Source organism: Triturus cristatus, chromosome 5_1 (assembly GCF_964204655.1).
Source record: "Triturus cristatus chromosome 5_1, aTriCri1.1, whole genome shotgun sequence".
NCBI classification, from domain to species: domain Eukaryota; kingdom Metazoa; phylum Chordata; class Amphibia; order Caudata; family Salamandridae; genus Triturus; species Triturus cristatus.
The window spans coordinates 504,106,457-504,133,038 of NC_140587.1; positions in this window are offsets into that span (position 1 = coordinate 504,106,457).

A 26,582-nucleotide genomic window follows, 5' to 3' on the forward strand; every position below is an offset into this window, starting at 1 on the left:
TGGCATCCAAAATCTTGAAAGCGCGGACAGTCCTGAGGTCCCGGAGGCCTCGCTGGGCCTGCGTCTAGGACCCGGAGAGGGATGCGGAGGTGCTGTGGAGTCGCTGGGCCGTGGCGCTAGACATTGAGGTGCGGTGATCGCCCTTACCTGTCGGTGAAGTCTGGCCGGTCGCATGGAGACACGTTGCTGACCGTGTGAGAAGACCGCCTTGAGCCCCTTGGAGCTGTGAATGGTAAAGGCACTCCTGCGCACCAACGTAGGGAGGTCTGCATCGCATACTATGATCCACCACTACACTGGGGTGCATGGAGGAGATTACCAACGGTGGGCCGCGCCTCTCTGTATCAAAGGCCGGATGATGTTGCGCTGGACGGACGCTGAGGCCCCTGAACTGCGCTGAACTTGTGTGGCGTGAGTGCTTCAACTTCCCACCTAAGTTGGACCTTTTGCATCACCTGCAGTGGGAGGTTCCCCAGTGGACTTGGTGGCGACTGCTGTACCCAGGCTTGTGAAATCTCACCTGGATGAGGCTCCTGCTGGCTGAGTCACAGATTTGGAGAGAGTGCAGCTGATTGCGCCAGGGTGTCAATGTCCAGGTAAGCAGAAGCTGGCATGTGTAGCAGAGGAGGCCCACGGTTCAAGTCGCCCAGGCCTAGCACCAGTGTGTGACGTACCCCCAGTAGCGGCTCATCCGCAATGACGGAAGAGCATCACCCCACTGCTTTCAAGCAGTGCAAGAAGCGGAAAAATAATAACATGATAGCTTTTTGATGTATTCATGCTATATTTCCTTTGCGTGCGGGAGGGTGGGTAGGGCAGCTCCACTCACGGAGTAGGGCAGGGGCAGAGTGGTATGCCCACTCAAGTGCGCAGTGACTGTTTGGTTGGCCCACTCAGGCCACCCAAAGCAGTCATGCACACTTCCCTGTTCGCAATACAGGCTGCATTACAGCCTGCATGGAGAACATGCCCACCCCTCCAGCCCCTGGCTGAACGCCTTGTCCCGGTGCTCCTGAACAATCACAACAACGCATTGCAGCATTGTGATTGGCTTAGGGGCGGGAGCCTTGCTTCCTGCTTCCTGGAAGCAGACGTAGGAGAGCAGGAGCTCAGAAGATGCAGGACCCGGCCACGAGGTAAGATTTATTTTATTAAAATATTTGCAACTCCCGCTCACACACCCCGGTGTCCCCATACTCTCCAATGTCCTTTTCTGTGTTTCCTACCTCCCAGCTGTCCAGTCTCCCCCGCAGCATTTCTGAATGGCAGCCGCTGTGCAACCATATGCAGTGGGTGTACCACTGGTGTGCTATAGGTATATATGATGTTACAACACATACCATTACATCGCATTCCATTACAATGCATACTAATACTATGCATATGGCAACAGTAGGGAAATTGCTGGATAGCGGAGGAGTAAAAATTACTATTCACACTCCAGTGAGTGCAATCCTAAAAATAACACCTGCACCCCAAAACACACCCTGAACCATAAAATTCATCTCTGACCTTTAAAACACACCCTAAAATTCATCTCTGACCCCCAAAACCCACCCTAAAACTTAAAAAATCTCCATTACTAACCTCACAATGAATTGGAATGGCATGCAATGCAAAGGCAACTGTGTTGTTAAAGTTGCGTTGTAAAGGCATTACGATGTAATGCCTGCATTGTAATTGACATCTTGCGTGCCAAAGGCACGCCATAGGTGAGCCCGTCTGCGACCGTCCGCCCCAGGACCACGCCCAGCACCAAGGACCCTTCCTCTCGGACACTCCACCGCTATAACGCCAGCACCCTCCTCGCCATCCACCCTGGATGCCACATTGCCTGCCATTTAGCAACACTGTGGAATTCTCTTGAACCCTGCACCTGTCTAAACTACAAACATACCTTCTGCCACATCAGCACACCAGTGCCTCGTGCCGCTCAGGCGACCAACAGTACACCCGACTGGCTCAACTGCATCCTCCTCAACGTGCGGTCCCTCCACAAACATGCAACAGAAATCTGGGACCTCCTCTACGCCACCTCTTCAGACATCGCCTTCTTCACGGAAACCTGGACCAACCTCTGCTCTGGACCAGACATCGCCATCCCTACTAAATCACCCGCAAGGACCACCCCGACTGTCCAGGAGGAGGCATTGCCATCTCCTACAAAGGCACACTCAGACTGACCACGCACTCTAATGACCCAACGGTGACCATGGAACACCTCAACTTCCATATCCGGACCAAGTTCAACATCATCCTCTGCAGCACCCTCATCTGCAGGCAACCCGTACCATGGACGCCCATTCACCGATACCATTGTAGACTCATTACACCCCAGGCTCTCCCATCCGCCAACAACATCCTACTCAGAGAACTCTAGTTTCACCTAGACAATCACAGTGACCAAAACACCACCCCCTCCTGGAGAAGGTCACCAACATCAGACTCAAGCAGCTAGTCACCTCACCAAGCCACATAGCAGGACACACGATCAAGCATGTCTCCTTCACCAGCAGGTACTTCAACTATAGCCACACCACCGGACTCTCCTGGACCGACCATCATTGTATACATCACGTCTTCACCATGCCCACCGTACACCACCGCTATCATCGCCCCTCCTCGCAACTAGATCAAGGCCACCGAAGAACATCTCGTCAACTCCCTCAGCACCACCACTCCGCCAACGCTTACAGATGATAACACCGCAGCAGGCAATCTCCACCAATGGATTTCCAACTGTGCTGATAAAATCAAGCACCACATTGCGCCATATTTGCAAAGTGACGCATGTAGGCATATGCATCGCCTTGTGAAGCTCTGTGCCACATTATACCTGCATCAGTTATGATGTATGCAGGGTGTGTGTTCCCACACGACAAAGCCTCATAGGAGTGGCACAGTGAAATCCTTCAGATTTCACTGTGACAATTGTAAGGATGCCACTACGTAAATACCTTACGCTTGCCTCATGGCAAGCGTAAGGGTGACGCAGTGCCACAGGGATAGGCTGTCCCCATGCTTAGCTGGAGTTGCGTCATGCTTGTGACACAACCGCAGCAATGCGTGACTTTAGTGCTGACAAATACGTCAGTATTCCAGACATATCTGTCATTACTTGCGACTTGGAACACTATCCAGTAAATACAGCGCATCCATGGTGTCAGAAAAAGGGTGTAGTGAAAAGTGTTGCAATGATGTCTTGTCGCAGCGCTGCAACAATTTTCATGAATGAGGGCCAGGAATGTGCACTATCTTATTGATGGTGCACAGTCCTGCCCTGTAGTTTTTTCACAGCGCTGTCCAGCACCAAAACCTGCTGAAATGAGGCCCCAAGTGTTTGCTCCATTTTTAAGACCAGCTATTTACTGGTCTTAAAAAACTGCCTCTAACCTCAGTCAGAGGCAGTTTTTGGGGTTTAGCTCCATACAAGGATTTCCTTGTAAATATCGCAAAGTGGGGTTAGCTGCCATTTTTGCACGGGAACGCCTCCTTTGCGTCTCATTTTCGTTAGCTATCGCTAACAGTAGCGGCGACCTTTAAAATGCATGGAAAACTGACGCTAACTGAGATTAGCGACAGCTTGTACACATGTTGAGTAAAAAATTGTCGCCGTACCGTCATAAAAGTGCCGCTATGGCGGCTTTAACTCCTTGTACATATGCCCCAGTGTGTTTTTAGTTTGAGATTTGAAAGGGCTTCTGGTGAAAAGGACTTCATGAGATCTACACAAGTCACACACCCAGGACGCCCCTGAGTATCTACTTTTCAGAAAGGTCTGGGTTTGGTAGGTTTCCCTGTATGGTGGCTGATAGTAGGCCCAAAAACCACAGCTACACATGATCTGTCCATGTTGCACTTTGGGTCCTTTCTTATCACAGGGAATATGACTACCCAAACAAGTGGCATACCATTTTTTTTTAGACAAGTGTAGGAATACAGGGTGGTAGGAAATATGTGGATCCCCATAGATTCCAAAACTTTCCCTCACAGAAATATGAGGAAAATGTATGTTTTGGACAAGGTTTTAAATTTGCAAGGGCTTTTGGTCAAAGAAGGTCACGAGATCTATGCAAATCACATCACACTCCCCACAGTGTCTAAAATTCCTGAGCTTGGTAAGTTTCCCTGGATGGTGGCCCAGCCTACACCCTGAGCCCACAGCCTCCCACACTGCACAAAGGGATCCTTTTTGTGAGGAAAATCTGATCCGTTCATGTTGTGTTTTGGGGTCCAGTCACAAGTGCTAGTTCCACCAACGAAGGCAGGATAGCATTTTTATCAGGACAATTGTAGTAACGGTGGACGGTAGGAAATTTGTGCATCATAGCAGATTCCAGAAATGTTACTTTTAGAAATCTGAGGAAAATGCATGTTTTTAGCCAAAGTTTTAGTTTTCCAAGGACCTCTGGTGGAAACAAAATAATAAAATCCACACAAGCGACTACCGTGGATGTCTAGTTTTCAGAAATGTCTGGGTTTGCCAGGTTTCCATGAATGGTGGCTGAGTAAAGGCCCAAAATTCACACCAACCCACTTTGCAAAAAACGTATGGGGTTGATTCTGTGCCAAAAAATTTGATCTACTCATGTTGCATTTTGGGACCTTTCTTGTCACAGGCACCAGGCCCACCCACACAAGTGGGCTACTATTTTTTAAGAGACATGTGGGAACACTGGGTGGTAGAAACTTAGCGGGTTCACACAGATTCTGGCAGTTTACCTCCTAGAAACATGAGGAAAATAAATGTTTTTAGCCACAGTTTTAGGTTTGCCAGGGCTTCTGAGTCTAAAAACATAATGAGAGCAATGCAAGTCACACCACTATGGATTCCCTTGGGTGGGTAGGGTTCATAGAATGGTGGCCGAGTCCAGGGCCAAAATCCACAGCTACCCACATTACAAAAATGTTTTGGTTTTGAGTGGAAAATTAGATCTGTTCATATTGGTTTGGGGGTATTTCTTATTGTAGGCGCTAGGCCGTCCTACACATCTGGGGTGCCATTTTTATTAGGTGATGTGTAGGAATGCTGGTCGGTGGGAGATTTGTGGCTTTCCACAGAATATAGATTTTCCCACACATAAATGTGGAAAAAATGTTTTTTTTAGCTAAAATCTGAGAATGCAAGCCACCCCACCGTGGATTCCCCAGGTGTCTATTTTTCAGAAAAGACTGCGTTTGTAGGTGTTCATAGATGGCAGAAGTACCAGGGATTAGATTCAATTAATCTATTAATTATTTAATATGGAGGACGACCAGGAAAAAACAGGCAGCCGATCTGTTTCAACAGAGTAAATTGTCTATTAAAGACAGTAATAAAAATCCTATAAAAGACAGTCTTAGGAGCAAGTTTCTAAAACTAGAAAGACTTAAAAAATCAGAACTCTCAAAATGGTGGGATGGGGTGACACTTAAAAACTATATGGACAACAAGTGTATTCCCAGGGGCTTGAGAATTTTAATCTTCCCCACATTTGATGATCTGGAAGAGGATCCACTTAAAGAGTGGGAGGACAATCTCTACTCTGCCTCTTTCTGTATGATGATCATCTTGATTAAAAACTCAGAAAGGAAAGTTGATAAATTAAAGAATCAAATAGTGGAATTGAAGAAGGAAATCAGTGAAATGATATTACCTGAGCTTACTGAGAAGAATTACAATATCCTTAAGGATGTCATAAGTAAACATCAATCACAAATCAAGGAACGAAAATTGAGTAAAATCAGATGAGATCAGATAGATTATAACTCAGGACGTATCTTCACCTTTTCTAAAAACTTTGATGAGGTTCATAAATATAAATAGAGTCAATGACCAGATGATAGAGCTGATTTATGTTCGGTCCACTGTAGCAGTTCTGACTTATCCTCAATTGAGGAATCTGGACCCAGGCCGACAGAATGTTCTTCTTTTTCCGAAGAAATCCAGCAGATGAAGCTGGGAAAAAGAAAAAACATGACACAACAAGGAGACATCGGAAAAAAAACCGACAATACAATGATGGGCACCAGAAGTCAGGACAAGAAGAAAAAGTTGGTTGCAATACAGTCTTTAATATAGACTCTGGTTCTAATAAGGTCTTACAAGTAATAAATCTTTCTGATAGGCCTATAAATGAAATAGAATTGAATGTTTTGCAACGTGGACTGTCTTTTTGCCCAGATGTGGATCGTGAGTTTGTTAACTTAGAAATTGATTTGTTTAAATTTGCGAGAAGACTTAAGCTAAAGAGTTTCTTTTCTAAATATGACAAGTCTCGCACTGTTGAAAATGGCATAGTGAAAACATTGGAATTAATGATCTCTGATTTCAGGACATTCATTTATTGTTATGTTTGTCAAATGAAACTGATATTGGAATTGATGATTTACCAGCGATGTTGGGTGTTTATATGGATTATAGTTGCAGTAGTGGGCTGGCTCAGGCCTCTAAATTTATTCCACAATGAAACCAATATGCAGCTATTGATCTTTTTGTCAAAAACACGTTATGCACACTTTACAAATTTCAAGATAAGATACTTTTACAACATTCGTATCACTCTCAGCACTCTTGCGTATCCAAACATGAATTAAGTGCTCTCGTTGATCTGGACTCGTTTGAGTCTATTGTTATCCGAGAAGCTGATAAAGGCGGTAATATTGTGATTTTACGTAGACAGAACTTTGATTATGAAATTAAAAGACAATTGGAAGTTACTAGCAGTTATAATAGACTTGCTAGAAATCCTATGGTAGAGGCTACCAATTTGTCATCTATGAAACTACACTCTTGGAAGGAGACAGGTCTATTAGATGACAAGGAATTTGGATATCTTAATGTTCAGCATCCCAGATCTCCCTTCATATACATCTTACCAAAGGTACATAAGTCCAAAACCAATCCTCCAGGGAGACCCATCATCTCGGCATTGGGAGTCTGACTGAGCACCTGTCGGAATATGTTGATTTATTTCTTAAACCCTTAGTGGTTAACTTACTTTCGTCCATCAGACATACCACCGATGTATTGACTAAATTACTTGATGTAGAATGGGATCCATCTTTAATGTTTGCCACCTTGGATGTAGTGGGACTTTATACATGCATAGAGAACAGACTAGGGAAAATAGCATTGCAACACTACTTATCCAAAAGAAGTGCGAGCTTAACGGAACATTCGAAGATGATTTTGGAGATGTGTGACCTCATATTGCAGAATAACTTTTTTCTGTTCAGGTATGAATGATACCATAAAATAAGGGGTATGGCCATGGGCTCAAGGTTTGCTCCCTCTTACACCAACCTGTTTACAGGTTGGTTTGAGAGGGAGCATCCCTGGTCCCCCAGAACTGCTACTTGGACGGACAATGTAATGTTTTGGAGTTGTTTTATTGATGATATTTTGATAATCTGGAGAGGCAATAGTGAGAGTCTGACAAGTTACATGGAATATCTAAATGACAACACAATGAATGTAAGCCTTACTAACTGCTGTAGTAAAACCCAAATTGATTACCTGGATGTGCGGCTATGCATTGCGGATAACAAAATACACAGTAAACTTTACAGAAAAGAGACTTCTACTAACAGCTTATTAAGGGAAGATAGTGCCCATCCAAGATCTGTCATCTCAGGCATTCCTTATGGTGAGATTATACGCCTAAGAAGAAATTGTAGCATGGAGCAAGAGTTTGTAGACTCTTTAGAGGACCTGAAACAAAGATTACGAGACCGCTCATACCCTGAGCAACTTTTGGGTATGGCAGAAAAGAGAATTATGAAGGTCAAAAGATCAGACACCTAAAACCTAAAATCATGAGAAAAACCAATGACCGCATAGCTTTAGTAACTATGTATAATCAACACCATCATCAGATTTACAAAATTCTACATCTCTAACAAACCTTTGGTCACATATAAGAGGACCCATGATTAGAAACAAGATAAAGAGGAATTACTTAAAACCGCCAGTGAATACTTCAGCTGGTTCCTCATGGCTAACGCAACCAAGAGGTTTTTATACTTGTGGCAGTTGCATTATTTGTGAGCATGGTAGCAAATGCAATTAGTTTCAGTATAACACACACAATACATTTCAAATTGATCAGTTTATTAATTGCAATAGTACTTTTGTGATTTATGTTATAATTTGTAATTGCAGTAAAATCTACAATGGCAGCACTATTAGATCACTCAGATGAGGATACTAGAACATAGGAGGGCTGTCATCAATAAAGATCAGAAATCGCCACTTGCACAGCACATGCTCAAATGTCATCCTATTAAAATGGGCTTCAAATTTCATGGGATCCAGAAACTAGAAAATGACCTAAGGGGTGGTAACAAAGGACTGAGATTGAGACAAAATGAGGCAAAATGGATTAGTAGATTGAGAAGTGTACAGCTGGGCCTCAATTTTGAGAGTGAACTGCATTTATTTCTATAAGCTTGTACATATATCTCTAAAATCTAATAACCTCATTATAATGAATAACTGGTTTCTTTTGCTGTCATTTTTTCTGAACTGGTTTTAACTTCTAAATTGAAAAAGAACATTATGTCTGATATGCAACTCAGGACTATATCCTGTGTATATCTTAATTACCGCAGAGTTACTCTTTCCCATAATTTAGAAAGACATTTAGAGCTTGCACTCTAGAGACGTATACTGTTAATTTAAAATATCTTATGAGTAAGGAAATGACTAAAATAAGTGTCACTAAGATGAGATTTCAACTATTTGTATTAAAAATTGTACAGTTATTTCACTCTCAGTTTGGAAAATTCTGTAAGTATTCAACCTAATTTTGTGCTTTTTTGAAGGCCTTTATCTTATTTTGGAATCTTAATGATTGGTTGGATTTGTTTTTCTGTTACATTTCCACAGGAACTGGAGGTATGATTGTTACGGTGAGTAACGTGCTCTAAAATTCCCTCTGAGCTGCACTGAAAAGGACGTGACGGTAAGAGCACCATTCCACTCGATAGAATTGATTGAGCAAGGTGGTGCGATTCAGAGGAAAGTACTTATGAACTTTCTGGCACCCTTGCATCGGTGTCCTGAGGTTGGTTGGATCGCATATCATTTTGGAATAAGATTAACTTGCTTGAATGTAATTGGAGTACGGATTCCAATGACAAACTCTTTCGGATCTTTCAATTTACATGTTTTGGATTGAAGGGAAACTTGTGCTTTTAGAATGTTTTTTTCCTTAGGAGCAATCCGATTGGACAATACATCGAGTGGACCAGAGAGGGAACCACATGTATTTAAATAAACTACCTCTTTTCTTTACCTAGGAATATCTGTAGAATAGTGGGGATTGGTTCACTCTCTCTCTCATAGTGATTGGCTTAATGTCTTTCTCGTAGACAACACATTTCTCACTTTTTATTGGTGAATTGGATTGACGGGAAACTTGTGTATTTTGAATGGTTTTTCCTTATGAGCAATCTGATTGGGCGATACATCGAGTGGAACAGAGAAGGAACCATGTATATGTAAATAGACTGCCTCTTTTCTTTACCTAGCAATAGTTGTAGAACATTGGTGATTGGTTCACTGTTTTTCTTGCAGCGATTGGCTCAATTTCTTTCTTGTAGACAACACACTTCTCACTTTTGATTGGTGCATTTTACCCGGCCCAGAGAGGGAACTTGGGTTAAATTATGATTTTTGTTAGAAGGGATCAAATTGGTTATCCATATTGTTACGACAAAAGTGATTGGAGTTTTAAAGGGGGTGACTTTACTGACACAGCTTTCTTGCCTATGATTGGCTAACTACTTGTATAAATACTCCTTGAAGGTTGACAGTAGACACCACAGTCAGACGGACGGTACTTTGGGCACGACTTCATATGATACCGGGTAAGCCACATAGATGGAGATAATATTGAACTTGTTACTTTTCTTAGGTTGTTTCATGAAAGGATATTTGCTGGATATTTGTTTATACTTATTAGACTATATATTTAACTTGTGAGGATTTATGTAGTAATTGGGGACACTAAATGAATTTATCCCCTATTTCTTTATTTTGGTGTTGATTTTGAATGTTAACTTTGGTGTTTACTCTAATGAAAAAGATGGAGTGATTTTTCTAAAGATAGGTTTTGTTCTCTCCCTTTTATCATAGCATGGATAGAAGGCAATAATCCTTAGAAAATCCAGAAGACATTGGAGAGATTTGAATATGGATGCATATTTATATAGATCACTAAACTTGTTTGGTGATTTACATGAGCTGTTCCCAAGTGAGTTCTGTTCTTTCAATAATTATCCTATTAGACTTATTAGGTGCTTGGAAGTGTAAACTAGATGGTATATAATTTAAGTGGGTAATCAAATTGTTTTAGAATAATTAACTCGCTGCCCTCTCATAGATTAATGGATGGATGTATTGATTATAGCCATGATAGATTTTGCTCTCTTCTTTTTAGCTTGGATATATATTATTAACAAGACGTCACAAGATTGATGGCTTTCAAGATTACACATCCGTAGATTGCTTTGCTGATCCTCGTGATCGGATTCACATGTGAGTGCTACTGATATAAATAACCCTCCATCGACCCGTAGCCGCCCACCAAACCCTATGGACCCTACGGTGTCTAGGGAAATTGCAGACGACCCAAGTATTATTATCGGACCAGAGGATCATTTAACCACAGTTTGCAAACCGATAGCGAACAAAACGCGACAACTATTGGGAGAGGGCCAGCTGGGAATCTTAAATGGATGGTCGGGAAATTTAATGTCGAAGATCCAAAGACCACCCTCCCATATATTGACCTACCCCCCGAAAGTGTACCCTATGTTGTTGTCTTGGCCGGGGTCCCCGAACTGGAAAAATGTGGAACTGAATCCTATGTTGAACTGAAAAACAAATCCATTCACTGGTTGAATTATAATAGACCTCCCCCGATAAATGTCCAATGCCAAATCCCATTTGCCAGAAGAGTGAGTTGGGTAGGACATGGACCCAAAGATATATAGGGGGATTGTATTGTCATTAATTTTAAGGACAGAAGGGCGGTGGAACATGTCTGTATGGGTTTCCCTAAAAACCTCAGATCTAGAATCCAGACTTTGGATCTAAGTTACTTTTACCCTCCCCCAAATTATAGTGCTAACCTAGCCTACCATGGTAGGAACAGAGGATGGCAAGGCGAACAGGTCAGGCAGGGTCACAGAGAAGTGGAGGGTAGCAATTTCAATCCACCAGGTGTTCCAGTATGTAATAGATTTAGTGTTCTAGATCTTGTGGATTGACTACCTTCCACCGTCCAGCCCACAGTGAAAATCCCCAAGAGGCTGAGGGACACCTCTAGTGGAAAGGTGGATGGGGGATAAATCAAGCCCTTTTGACTAGTGAAGCGACAGGCCCCACTGATAGAGAAAGAGCATCTTTAGATGACCTCGATGCAGAGGATGAGAATTCTGCCTTTTTAACGGATATATATATTCCATCTACCACAGTTAGACCAGACCCCGTACTAGCGATCCCCCTCCCCTTCCGTGCTGAGCCCCTAGGATTGCCAGAAAGTGAAGAGTTGGAGTCAAATGTAGAGAGTGGTCCGGAATTGCAACTTGCTGGTTTTAGAATACTATCATGGAACATTGCGGGCCTCGCTGCCAAACTTGATTTGCCAAACTGGGGCGATTATATTGACTCCCATGAGATTTGCCTCTTTCAAGAAACCTGGGCCCTAAGCCCCCCCATGGAGTAGGGTTTGTGGCGTATTGTGAGCCAGCTGTTAAGGGCCATAGAGGTAGACCATTGGGGGTCTATGTATATGGGTGCGGACTCACCTCGGATGTGTGGTAAAAAGAGTTGACACCCACTCCCCAAATATTATTTGCATTCTTTTGACCCACAGAAATCTGCCAAAACTGGCCATTATTAATGTTTATTCTCGCCCAGTTCATTATGGAGGGACATCCTCGACTCTAGACTCCTTGGTTAGTCTTCTAAACTCCCTCTCGGGTAATGTGTTTTTTTTGATTGGTGGTGATTTTAATTGTCACTACGAACCCCTTAATGGTCTCATGAAACCCATTACCAGTGATGAGGATACAATCTGGTCAATTCCAACGCCTAATACATACCCGATAAGGTGGTGGACCCCACTAGTCCTCAAAATGACATCTCTTACTCTTACTTTCTCTCTAAGGGCTTGTAATGGACGATTTCCGAGAGACAATCCAGGGCACTCTACTTTTGAGAGACTAGGTCAGGAATCAGTAATTGACTATTTCTTACTCAGTGTTGAAATTTGGCACAAAGTGACAGATTTCAGCGTCGATCCACATATTGAAAGCGACCATAACCCATTGGTTATACTGCTAGACTTTAACATGTCTGAATTAGGCCAAGGTCTTGTAAATCACCCTGGAAATAATCTCACAGTGACCGATGGAGGGAGACGTATTGGCTGGGCCACTATAAATCAATCCCCCGAATTAATGTCAAAAATGTACAATAGCATTATCCCCCTTTTAGAAAAGGCAAGCCTCGCCTCAGATGATCCTGTTAATCCAGGCCATGATGAAGACCTGGGGAAAATCCACTAGGCAATGGTCTCAACCTTGGCAGACTTTTTTTTATAGTAGTAGGCCCCCCAAGTGTAAATACCGTGGAGATAGAAACCCCTGGTTTAGTAGGGGGTGCAGGGAGGCAAAGCGAACCCTGTTAGTATCTCTTAAAGGGGGTGACAACCTGTGTATTAGGGAAGCCAGGGCTGATTTTAAGAAAATTCTCCTTAAAGCTAAGTCAGAATGGGAAATGGATAGATGGCAGGCTATCAAGGTCGCCCTAGATTCAAAAGATGTGAGAGCTTTTTGGAATCTGATCCACACTAGGAAAATAGAGGGCAAGACCAATATTGAACCAAATATTGGTGAGGAAGCCTGGCGCCTACATTTCAAGGAGTTATATTCAACTTTGTCAACTGAACTGAGTGAGCCCTTGGCCCGCTGCTCCACCCCCAATCCCCTTTGGAATATACCACCATGTACCCTGGCAGAGGTTTTATCAGCTTTGGGCAAGCTACAATTGAATAAAGCACCAGGATTAGATAGAATTCCGGGGGACTTGTCTAAAAACGAACAGGTAGTGTGGGCTCCTTATCTTTAAGTACTTCTTAATGCAATTCTTTACGGTCTCCCAGCTCCTCCTACGTGGGCCAGGGCAGAGATTATTACTATCTACAAAAAAGAGTCCCCCATTGAACCAGCCAATTACAGGCTAATTAGCCTCATTGATGTATCCCAAATATTTTTTGCAAGGGTACTATTGAAAAGATTGCAGGAATGTATCCAAGATCACGATATCCTGACCCCCATTGCAAGCAGGCTTAGAGCCAAAACTTCCACAATTAGATCAGCTGTTCAGGCTCCAGTTAATTTACTGGAAGCATGTAGTCTTGGAAGGTGGGAGCCTGTATTTAACCTTCATGGATCTGAATCAGCATTTGATATGGTGGATCGTAATCAGCTGTGGAGTATTTTGCTGGACATGGGCGTTCCACCATACCTTTGCTCACAGCTTAAACATCTCCACGAAGACACATATGCCAGAGTTAGGTATGGCAAGAATGGGCAGTTGACGGCACCGTTTCCCGTTGGCAAGGGGGTGAGGCAGGGCTGTGTGCTCGCGCCGACCCTTTTCTCCCTCTTCTTCACCGGGTTAATTGATGATCTACTTGCCATCAAGGATATTGAGTCCCCAAAACTGGCACTTCGTAAATTTCCTGCATTAATGTTTGCGGATGATACCCTGCTGCTCTCAAAGTCAGCTATGGGATTGCAGCGTGTGCTAAAGGGGTTTAGCCAGTTCTGCAAAAAGAGGAACCTTATGGTTGACATCAATAAAACTAAATATATGGTCTTTAATGCCACTTCCATCAACTGTCCACACCTGATGATGGATGACAGACCCCTGGAGAGGGTCTCCATGTTTGATTACTTGGGTCTCACCTTGAACGATAAAATGGGATGGGGTCCCCAAATAAATAAGGCTAATCTAAAGCTAACTCAGGCTGCTGGGGGAATCTTAAAAGTAACGTAGAGTTGTATTTCAAAGACTAGAAGCCCACCGCTGGAAATTTATAAAGTTCAAGCTAGGTCAGCCTCCCTATATGGGGCGGAACTTTGGGGGCACCGCCCATCTAAAGCCCTCTCACTAACCGAAAATAATTTTATTAGACAAATCTTGACTTTATCAAATAATACTCCACTTGTACCGCTAAGGATGGATTTGAATATCCTTCCAATAGCGGATCTTATCTTGTCACGTCCGTTGCTTTATTGGTGGCGGCTATGGAGCATCCGGAGTTGGGCTGTTACAGGGAGGAATTAAAAGAGGTAATGACAACCTCGGGGGCTGGCAGTATACCCTGGCTATCATTTGTAAGGCATTCTTTCCGTGCAATTGGAAGGGAGAATCTATGGACCAATCCAGAAGAATTTTGCATAGCCATTCCTAAAAAAATCTTGGCAACTGCATTGAAAGAGCAGAATTTGACAAAAACCTTGCAGTCAGCCAATTCCACGAGTCTAACTTATGGGTTTCTGGATTTTAAGTGCCACTACGAATTTGAGCGGGTGTTGGATTCTATATAACCATTAATAGCTAAGAAACTGTTCCTGCAATTTAGGTATGGGACACTACCGCTATATGCGATTACAAATAAGTGGGCGGGAGTGTCCCGTCGCCTTTGCCCTGGTTGCCATGTGGAGGAAGAAACAATAGTCCATGTTATGCTTTTCTGTGTGGCATATAAACAAATTAGGCTGAAATGGATCATCCAGCTCTGTAGAAACCTGGGCATTAGGAACTATTGTGAATTTTTTAGAATCCTAAAATCCGACACTGACCCGGTCCATGTGGTTGCAATCTCGAAATTTTGTTTTTCCATGTGGTCAATACGCAGGAATTTGCTAAAATTAGATCAGACCACAAGCAACCTTGAGTTTTCTCCCTCTTTGCACTTGCCACTTTGATTAATTTTGTGTTTTCTGTGATTTTTATGGTCAGTACGATGTTACTGGAAGTAAACCTATGAGAGCGGCAGAAGTTTTTTCTAGAAGGCTCGAAGCCGATCCCGGGCCTTTTTTTCCCTAATCATGATTTTCTCTCTTTTTTATTCACTGTATTGGTATTTTATTTATATACGTCTATATTTTAATGTATTGTATGAGCTTTTATTTTTTATCTAGTATGGATTCCAAATGTTATACATTTTTAATGTGCTTTTTTGGCTGTAATAGCCGCAATAATGTTTCCATGAATGAATGAATTATATAAATATTTTCTTCAATAGACCCTTAGTGAATTGATGAGCTGTTGTTTCCAACCGTCATAATCACCTTCAGTACTGCTGTACTTCAAATCATAGGAAGTACCTCATTGACTACTTTTTCTGATATTATAAACGGGACGTAGAACCCCTTATATATTTGTGGATTGTTAGACCTGGCACCATTGGCATGGGTCTTCCATCCATTTTTCGCTGTTGTCTCCTCTGTTTTTGCTGGTAATAGATGCTCTGGGCGCTGTGCCACTGCCATTCAGTGCCACAGCGCGAATGTTCCCGGTGTAAAGATGACAAGTGAATTGGTACATCCATGATTGGCTTATTTGGTTTACCTGTTAGTCCCTAGTAGCGTGGCCTGTGTGTGCCCAGGGCTGGTAAACCAAATGCTGCTGGTGGGCCTGCAGCGCTGGTTTGCGCCACCCACAGAAGCAGCTTGTAAAGTGTGTCTCAGACCTGCCACTGCAGTGTCTGTGTGCAGTCTAGAACTGCCATCTTGGCTGTGAAGTGCACCCACTTCCCAGCCCCTGAACCTTCCCTTGGCATCATGTAAGCCACCCCTATGGTAGGGTGCATTGTATGTGCAAGGTAGGACATGCTCTGAGTAGCATGTCCTGGTAGTGAATTACACCCAATTTCGTTTTTCACTACTGTAAGGCTACCTGTTCTCCATAGGCTAGAATGGGAGGTTTGGCTATTACATTCTATAGTCCTAACTGACCCACAGAACATGGAAGAAAAACGAATTTAATATGCCTGAGCTCAGAATATTAAAATACATCTTTTAGTAAAGTTTATTTTTATATTCTGTGTTTGAAAATACCACTTTTAGAAAGTAGGTATTTTCTTGCCTAAGCCTTCCAGTGTGGTCTGCTGTTATGTGTATTGGCTGCCTGGTTTTGGAGGGACAGGGTAGGCTGAGTCAGACCTGGGTTGAATAGAGAGATCTGCATTGGAGTATGGGGAGGGGTAGCTCCTAGACCTTAATAGGGCTGTGCCTGGCAAGGTGAATGCTGGCTCCACCTCCCACTGTGCGTCTGATGGCAGACCCCCTCTTTGTGAAAGGAAGGATGCAGCCTGGTAAACAAAGTGCTCCAGGGCTGGGCAGAACTGGTTCTGGCTGGGTTCAGTGATTTGTGACTCTTTAGAACAAAGACTTTTGGGGTATAAATATCTGTGCTGAAACCCCTACAACTTGTATTGCTCCTGGACAACAAGAACAACCTCTGTCCGTGTAACTGAAGGAATCTGCAGGAGAGGACTGTCCTTGTGCTTGTGTGCTGTTTCTTGGACTGGCCTGCAGTGGTTACTACTGGACTTGGAAGAAGAGGAAAAGGACTTTGAAGGAGCTTTTATTTTGCTACAGCAATCACCCAATGGCTTGAAGAAATCTAGCCTCCTGCAGGAGTCTCAGGCACATCAGATTCCACCACCAGCCTCCTGTTTCCTCCCAGCGAGGATTACTATCTGCAGGTGAGGCTCCTGTGAGTTCCAGGGCGTTCCAGGGCCTCTAGTTCTACTGTGGAGAAGAGAGTGCTGAAAATTGTCGCTGTCGCCCGTTAGCGAGCCGCTGCAGCTGAAGAGCGTAAGGAAAATCGTCGCTCTGCTGCCGCCGAGTGCTCGCTACTGGAGATCATCGCATCACCTGTCTGCGGGCTGCCAAATGCTCGCTAACCCGAAGATTATTGCATTGCATGTTTGCGGGCCTCAAAACGCTTGCTGACCAAAGATCATCGCATCGAGTTCATCGCTTCACGACATCGCAGAGCGGACGCCGAGCGTTCGCCATTTTCATCGCATCGCATCAGGATCGTCGCTCCCTCGCGGAGCGCCATTTTCTTTAATCGCAACAAGATCGCACACGCAACAGGCTCAGCGCATCATCCTCCCTTCGCGGCAAGGATTTTATCTCATCGCCGGCTTAGCGTGCAGAAGTTTGTCGTTTTGTCCTGCACACAATCCAGGGCATCATCCTCCGTTGCGGCAAGGATTCAACGCATCGCTGGTTAGCGTGAGGAAAATCATCGCCACTACTCCTTAGCGACATTTTTGTTGCTTTGCTACAGAATCCAGGTACCTTGTGAGTAAGGGTCACAGAGACCACTGCCTTGAACTGAACACCTCTTTGCACACCTTGAACTATTTTTGCAGCATTTTTAGAGTAACCATATTTTCTAGTATTGTGGCTTTTTACTGTTATTGGTCTTGTGTTAAGTCTATATATTAAGATACTTATTTTTTTATAACTACTTGTGTGGTGTCCCTTTGTAGTATTCTTCGCTGTGTTACTGTGTATGGTCATAAATGCTTCAGACACTGCCTCTGAGATAAGCCTAGCTGCTTGTGCTACGTTACCACAGGGTTGAGCAGGGGTTATCAAAGGGTGTAGTCTGCTTACTCTGATTTAGGAAGAAGGGTCCCTACTTGGACAGTGGCCAGCCATAGCCAACTAGAGACCCCCATTTCTAACATGGATTATAAATCCTTTTTTAATCTGGATGTCCACTTTTTTCTCCTTTGATATTCCTATATACAGATCATGTCTGAACTGAGCGCATTTGTAATAACAATGAGGATTATGTGTTGTGAATCTTGTCCGATTATTTTTTGGATTATATGTGGGCTGCTTTTCCATATGAAAAACACAAATACAATAACCTGTTGGAAACAAATGTTAACAATGGATGTAGGCAGGGAACATCTTACTACTGGATAACAATTCCGGTATTGAGAGAAATTGTCATTATTGGAGGTAGAATTGTCTCATGTCCTTTTTATCATGTTCATGTCTATCTGGCCTTTCTTATTGTATATTGTATACTATAGGTCTTCTTCGAAAGACCTTGTGTAAATATATATATATAATTTTGGGATAATTTCTATAATGCTTTTTCTAACTGTTTTACAGCCCTGATGAATTCCATCTATTTGACGAAACGCGTTGGCTGGGCTTTATGCTTCTGATTGGAAATTAAAGATTATATGAAGAAAAGACATTTCAAGACTCCCGCACTATAATTTTGTTTCAAATCGCATTAATTTGATATTGTTTATAATCTATAAATGTACTATATTTGATTATATGCTCCTTTTCATTATTTCTTTATTCTAAGAAAAGTTTTCTTCTCGTATACTGTGACTTCTATAGCAGTGGGGTTTTGAAAAGTGGAGCAATACGATTTAAACACTCATAAAAAACCAATATACTGGTGCAGCCATTTAAGCCCACACTGCGGTTTCTCTAAAAAATAGAACTCAAAATCCTGTTACCTATATTACCAACCTGGGTCATTTTCGATCAGACTTTTTGATGTCTCAACATTGTGTTTTGGAGCATTTTGTGTCATGGACACTAGCACAGCCACGCAAGTGGGACACCGATTTTATCAGAAGAAAGGGTGTGTGGTAGGAATTTTAGGGATCCCCTCAGCTTCCAAATTTTCTCTCACAGAAATGTCAAGAAAGTTAGTGCTATTAGTCAAAATCTCACAGAAATGTCAAGAAAGTTAGTGCTATTAGTCAAAATCTAAGGTTTGCAAGACCTTCTGAATAAAAAAGCATCATGAGAGTCACACGAGGCAGACCACCCTAGACTCCCCTGTGTGTCTAGTTTTCAGAAATGTTCGCGATTGGTAGGTTTCCCTGTAATGGCTGTTAGCAACATTTTCCTTATGTTTCTATCAGCCAATCAGAGCGCTCGCTTGCACACGATTCTGACTCCCCTGGGAAGGAATTGGCCCAAGGGAAGAAAAGTTCCCTGGGCCAATCAGAATGCTTAATTTAAAAAAATTGGATTCAAGGGACTCTCTCATGAAACCCTCAAACCCAACCGTCCAGATATCTATATTTATGTTAACCTTAATTTCTCCAAAACTACTGAATAGATTTAGACCAAATTACACAAAGTACAATCTGCATACCAAATTCTATCTTCCTGCCAAATTTAGTGTAATTCTGTTCAGCAGTTTCTGCTGTAGCCCTGTCTAAACCCATCTATGGAAAATGCATTGAGGTTTTTGCTTTTTTCTCTGCCCCCGCTCGATTGATCACCCCGAAACTTACCAAGCACAAATGAGTCAAAAAATAGCACAGTTTTGGAAAGTTTCATGAAGATTTGTCAACACCAAAAAGTAGAATAAGTGGGTGTGTGAGTTGCTTTATGAGTGAGAGAGTAGCTGTATTGGTGATTGAGTGGGTATGTGAGTGGCTCTATGGGTGAGTGAGTGGCTGTGTGAGTGGCTGTATGGGTGGGAGAGTGGATGTGGGAGTAACTATGGGTGAGTGAGTGAGTGGGATCTGAATGGCCATATCAGGGAGTGAATGGGTGTATAAGTGGCTGTATGGGTGAGTGACTGCCTGTTTGAGTGGGTGTTTGGTTAAGTGAGTTGGTGTGTGAGTGGCTGTATTGGATAGTGAGTGTCTGTGTGAATAGCTGTATGGGAGAGTGGGCGAATGTGAGAGTGCTTGTATGGATGTGTGAAATGGTATGTAAGTGGTTGTGTGGATATGAGTGAATGTGTGAGTGCTTGTATGGGTAAGTGAGTGACTATATTGAGAGACTATGGGTGAGTTGGTATGTGAGCGGCTGTATGGGTGAATACATGGGCACATGAGTAGCTGTAAGAGTGAGACAGTGGTTGTGTGAGTGGCTGTATCAGTGAGTGAGTGGTTGTGTGAGTCCCTGTATGGGTCTGTGAATGGATATATGAGTGGGTGTGTGAGTAGGTATATGAGAAGTAGGGGTGTGGTTGGGTGTGTGAGTGCTGAGTGGGTCTCTGAGAACATGCAAGTGTCTCTGAGTGTGTCTGTGAATGGGTTCCTGAGTGCCTGAGTTGATCTGTGAGTGGATGCATAAGTGTGTAAGTGGCTGTGTGAGTGAGTCTCTTAGTGGGTATGCGAGTGTAAGTGTGAGTTTCTCAGTGGGTCCGTGAGTGGGTGAGTGAATCTGTGAGCATGTGTATGAGTGTTTGAGTGTGTCTGTCAGTGGTTGCATGAGTCTCTGAGTAGGTCCGTGAGTAGGTGAATGAGTGGGAATGTGAGTGGGTGTGTGGATATATGAGTTGGTCTGCCAGTGGGTGTATGGTAAAAATAGTAGGGGGCACACAGGAACAGGTCCATGTGCCAGCCCCCTATTATGGTTTTCCTGTCCAGCTTACCTGCAGTCCACTACCCTCTGCTGCCTTCAGTTTTGTGCCTACTCCAGTTGTTTTCTGCTTGTATTTCTGCCTCTTCTCTCCTGCCCTCTATTTTTGCTCTTTCTGATCATTCTGCCTGTTATTTTGCCTCTTTCTGCTCGCTCCTGACTTTTATTCTGCCTCTTGCTGCTGATCTCTGGCCTCCACTCTGCCTCTTTTAGCTCCCTTCTGACCTTTATTTTGCCTCTTTCTGCTAATTTCTCACCTTTATTCTGCCTCTTTCTTCTCCCTTCTGAACTTTATTCTGCCTCTTTCTGCTCATTTCTGACCTTTACTCTGCCTCTTTCTGCCCCTTCTGATCTTTGTTCTGCGTCTTTCTGTTCATTTCTCAACTTAATTTTGCCTCTTGCGTCTCATTCCTGACCTTTATTTTGCCTCTATCTGCTCATTTCTTACCTCTAGTTTGCATCTTTTTGCTCCTTGATGAAATTTATGTTGCCTTTTCTGCTCATTTCTCACCTTTTTTTGCCTATTTTTGCCAATTTTTGAATGCCTATTTTGCCTTTCTGCTCGTTTCTGAGCTTTATTCCTCTTCTTGCTGCTCGTTTCTGACCTCTATGCTGCTTTTTTTTGTTAATTTCAAACCTCATTTTGCCTCTTTCTGCTCGTTTCTGATCTCTATTTCACTCTTTCTGCTCCTTTCTCAACTTTATTTTGCCTCTTTCTGCTACTTTCTGACCTTGGTCTGCCTCTTGCTGCTCTTTTCTGACCTCTATTCTGCCTCTTTTTGCTTGTTTCTCACCCCTGTTTTGCCTCTTTATGCTCGTTGCTTACCTTTTCTCTGTTTCTTTCTGCTTCTTACTGACCTTTATTCTGGCTCTTTCTGCTCTTTTTTTCAGCTTTATTTTGCATCTTTCCGCTCTTTCCTGACTTTTATTTTGTCTCTGTCTATTCGTTTCTCACCTGCATTTTGCCTCTTTCTGCTTGTTGCTGACCTGCATTTTGCCTCTTTCTGCTTGTTGGTGACCTTTATTTTGCCTCTTTCGGCTCGTTTCTCACCTTTATTTTGCCTCTTTCAGCTCATTTCTCACCTTCATTTTGCCTCTTTCTGCTTGGTTTTTGATCTCTATTTTTCCTTTCTGCTCATTTCTCACCTTTATTCTGTCTCTTTCTGCTTTTTTATCTGGAGAGTAGGTCCGTCTCCAGATACATTCAGTACGATGCAGGGCTAGTTTTTTACATTTTAGGTCTTCTGAGAACCATCTCTGAGCATTGTGGCGCCTGGCCGTTTTAACTTACCTAAGAGGAGCATGGGTGTTGCTGACTGGCCTCTAACCATAATTTGATATTTTCTTTGTTTTGGTTAATGGTGCTTCATAGGCACAGTGGTCACAAATGAGCTACAGAAGGCATTGATGTTAATATGAGTCCAGTTCCTAGCCATTAGCCCCGACTATAGGTTTAGAGATAGTCAAGTTAATAAGGGTAAACTTTATTAGCCGATGGTCAGACCAGGTACATGGGAAAACAGCCAGGGTGGACACCGTAAGGTTAGAGGTCCAGACTTAATAGAGAATGTGCCCTTTTATATGAGTAGGAAGTGTCACCTGTTGGACACAGTTCAGCCCATTAAGTAGGTTGGTCAATTCGAATGAACTTGGCCCACCCATCTCCTCATTGGCCCAGTAGTTGAAGGCGCCAATCAGTAACATTTTGGCATGATTATTTATTAAGTGGGATATTTGATTCCCCATTAATTGTGGGAATTGAGGCATGTTGTGTGGGGGGCTATATCTCAAAACACAGACCAAGGGGATAAGAGAGGAGTCAAGTTTGATAACTAAGCTTTCTACTGAAGTGATGTCTAGAGCAGTGAGGGCGGTAAACTGAAATCCTTGGTGAATTATGGCAGCAACCCCTCCACCTATTTTCCCTGAGGCCCAATTAGTCTGAAGAATATAATAATTGCTTGGCAGTGCAGCAAGGATATCAGGATAGGACTCATGGGTAAATCATGTTTCAGTTAGTAGAAGTATATATGGTTTGACAGAGTCTAGTAAATTGAATATTTCCAATTGATGTTTCACCATTGACCTTGTATTCAGATATATGATTGTAAGTTGAGTCATCCTGTGATTAACCTGCCTGGGAGTGGTGTCTTCAAAAGGGTAAGGCTGGTTAAGTTCGGGAAGAATGTCCCTGATGTTCATAATCACCAGATTAACTAATCTGGAAACATTGGTGGGTTTAAGTGTGTAATTCCATAGTTTTAATTGGGAAGGGGAATACGTTAAAATTTGGGCATAGTGACTAGCCCCGGACAGTTGCGGATGGGCACAGATGGGCTTTTAGGACAGTTAGGGGGTCAGGGTATTCCTACCCTGCCCCCTTTTTTATTTTTTAGAGAGTTTTTTGTGGAACTTGGCTGAGTCCCAAGATGACTGCCAACACTTCCTGGTTGAAGTGTTGGCAGCCAATCAGATTTGAGCATGGGGAATGGCAACAGCTACCTTTTTGCCAATTTTTTTGTAATCCTGTTGAGCAGATTGGGCTGTAGACGTGTCTAAAATCCCTATGAGAATTTGCATTGGGGGAAACATGTTTTGGGACCCTTGTTTTTTTCGGGGTCCCGCTTGACGGATCACCTCAAAACTTCCAAGACATCAACTGAAGTGAGCGTTGTATTAGTTTTGAAAATGTAGTGGGGATTCGTCAAACGGCGCCAACGTTATTGGCAAAAGAAAAAATGCTCTTCCTATGGAAAAAAGGTTCTAACTATAACTACCTACTGGCGACATATATATATATATATAAATACATATATATATCGATTTTATTTATGAGCAAAAAATACTCCACTGACATGGCTGACGCATTTTGGCTGTCACCTTCCACTGGGGCATGATGACATCTTGGCTAATGAGGGGTGAAACCCCGAAACCGGTCCTAGGATGCTTGTTTCCAGTCCAGGGAGGACCTATTCTGGCAGTTCGGGCAGTACTGTTCCCAGTGGGTTGAATGTATGACATTGTTCTGCATTCTGTCCATCATTTGTTCTTTTTGCATTTGTCACCCCCGGTGAGACGACTATGCCCAGAAGTGGGTCCAGTGCTCTCCATGCTACTGGAGTCAAGCTATCCTGGCTTATGAGGGGTGAAACCCCGAAAACCGGTCCTAGGATGCTTGTTTCCAGTCCAGGGAGGACCTGGCCTGGCAGTTTGGGCTAGACTGTTCCCATTGGGTGCAGGGTCAAGACTGATTTGCATATGGCTGGGTCCAAACTGGAATGGCATGGGGAGCAAATCAATGATGGCTTTAGTTACTTAGAACTACCCCGGCACTCTAACATTTAAAGTTGTGATGTCAACCAGTATTCTGAGTCAATTACATGAAGCACAACAATACATGACTGTTTAGATAATCAGTGCTGTCCCCTCAATGACAACCCATGAATATCATGCAATGCTCCTTAGAAAAGATCAAACATAACAGCAATGAGCCAACATAATTTTTGTTATTAATATCCGCACAGTTTAATGTAGTATAAAAGGTTTGAAAACATAACGATTGTAATCTCAGAATGATGATGAAAATATGCTATAAAAAACAATGTGGTTTCTTATTGTTCATACATTGTATACAATTGATGAATACAGTTTCAATCTTCTGCTGTCTCATTTATAATGCACAATATACAAAGTGGTGACTCAATATGAAAATCTAAACCTGAAAGTTTCTCAGGGTTGATATCTGAAAAAATGCCAGAGAACACAAGAACCCCGTAGGGGGAAACAATCCAAAGTCGCCACCCCGTCGGGGAAACAGTCCAGGACAGCCGACACGTGTTTCGTTACAATATGTAACTTTTTCAAGACTGTAAATGCAATGTCCACAAAAGAGATACACATCAATTATCATATATTGAACATATGGGTCTATGTACAAATATCTGTGCACTAAAGTACGAGAAGAAATTCTTTAAAGTTCAGAAGGGAATGAGTATTAAAAGTAATTTGGCAAGCTCTAAAAGTTTAATTTTTTCTTTTGGAAGATCAATGAAAGAAGGCAAGAACTAGAAAGTCACAAGGTTGCCCAAGAAGACCAATACAGAGGTGCAGAAAAGGTTTCAGAAAAGGTGTGATAAGGCTTGAGAATTTCAGCAGACATCTCAAAGCACAGCATGCGAACCTGAATAAAGTTTCATGTGAAGCCCAGTCCTAACATTTGCGCTTAGAGTAAGTATGGCAACCACCCAGATCCTAGAGAAATAATAAGTACCTTAAATATTTCAGTTACGCGAATTGTAAATGAGTCAGAGTCCATATGAAGAGCCGTCGCCCAATAATCGACACAATGTCCTTGTGTAATCCTGTATTTATAGAGATAAATGCAGACACAGTGTCTGTTTGTAATAACATTAGTCAATAATGGGTCATATTGACAGTGATTCCTATTATTTGAGAATGTAGAGGTTATAGTGTGTCATATCTTAACTCTTTCACAAATAACGGATCCTTGAAGTATATTTACGTTTGTGAAATCAACATCAAATTTGTCTATGAAGGACAGAGAGGAACAAAGAGGCTGCAGTTAGTCAAAGTAGGCACCCGAGTACCCAATCAATACTCAGATCAGTTGGCAGCAACAAATAATTGCAGAGTTCCCCTATTCGTGAAGAAGGGGCCCAGAGTGGCATAATAATTGGAAGCCATGGAGCAGCACGCCATGCGTCGTAACGCTAGTGTGCATATAAAGAGCGCTCTGATTTTCAAAGCCGGGCGTATAGCATTAAAAACTAGTTCTGCCCGGTGGAGAGTTACCAAAAAGGTCTCCATCCTAAAGTGATTAAACCAAGCAAACAAAGGGTTGTATTAACAATTTTCACGATACTCACATATGGCCAACAAAGCATCTAATTGCTGCTGGAAGTGCTATGATAGGTCCCTATAGGTGAGTGAACAAAAGTGTGTTAAAAAGACACTTTCCCATATATGTAGTTCAGAGCTCGCGCTGTAAACGGTCTGTTTAGCAATTAAAGTTTCAAACTTACTTCCGAGCCAAATGTGCAATCAGCAAGTCGGGGGTCAGGCCATGGGAGCAGCTGCAGTCTCCGACTGCATGTCTTTATATCATGTAATGGTAACAATGGTAAAAGGACCAGGTACCTAGGTGTACTTCCTGTCAGAGAAAGTGAAAGAGGAACTACAGGAAGTGATGGAACGTGTCCGCCATATTGGAGCGGGAGAATGGAAAAAGAGCATCCAAAAATCCTCCACAATATTTTTGAAGAATACCACAATTCTAGGGATACACTTCAAAATGGGCGTGAATTTCGGATATATATGACTCCTTATTGTAAATCCTGATGCATAGGATCGTAAAAATCCATTCAAAATATGTACCTCGCTACAAAAAGATGAATAATAATCAGACAGTAACAGATAACGTGCTCCAAGAATGATTCGTGTCTAAACCCCCTGGGGGAAATACAGCCCCCAGTACAATGCAACACAACAGAGGGTGCGATTAGTATCATAAGCCATATAGTAAACACAAACAAGTTTGTTAAAATTGTAAGGATTGTTAGTTGTTAGTTGTAAATAGGACATAATAGACAAAATTGGTCAACCTTCTAAGGATTATATGAGGAAATCCACGTCCCATTTGATGAAACCTGTAAAGACAATAGACAATCTCTAATGTGAGGAATAGGAAGGAGTTTTAAGAGAGGTAAGATAAAGCACATGTATTGTCATTAAAGAAGACACTAATGCAAATCCTATTGGCAATACATCCTATTTATATATTCATTAATGTTAGCACCCATACAGCCAGAAAATCAACAGATGTAATAGCATTAATCTTTGAGAAATACATGTAATTCTTTGTCAAAATTAATCCCTTGTTCTACCGCCCGAAGATGGATGATCCATTGGGCTTCCAACTTCCTAAGAGCGGAGATACGATCCCCACCCCTGGGATCGTTGAATGCTTGGGCTATTCCATGAAACTTAATATTCAGGAGAGAGCTATTAGGATGAGCTGTGTTAAAGTGCACCGCCAAAGGGTAGCTGCTGTCATTTTTGCGAATAGCCCTTACATGTTCCTGAATTCTTTCTTTTACAGCTCGAATGGTGCTACCAATATA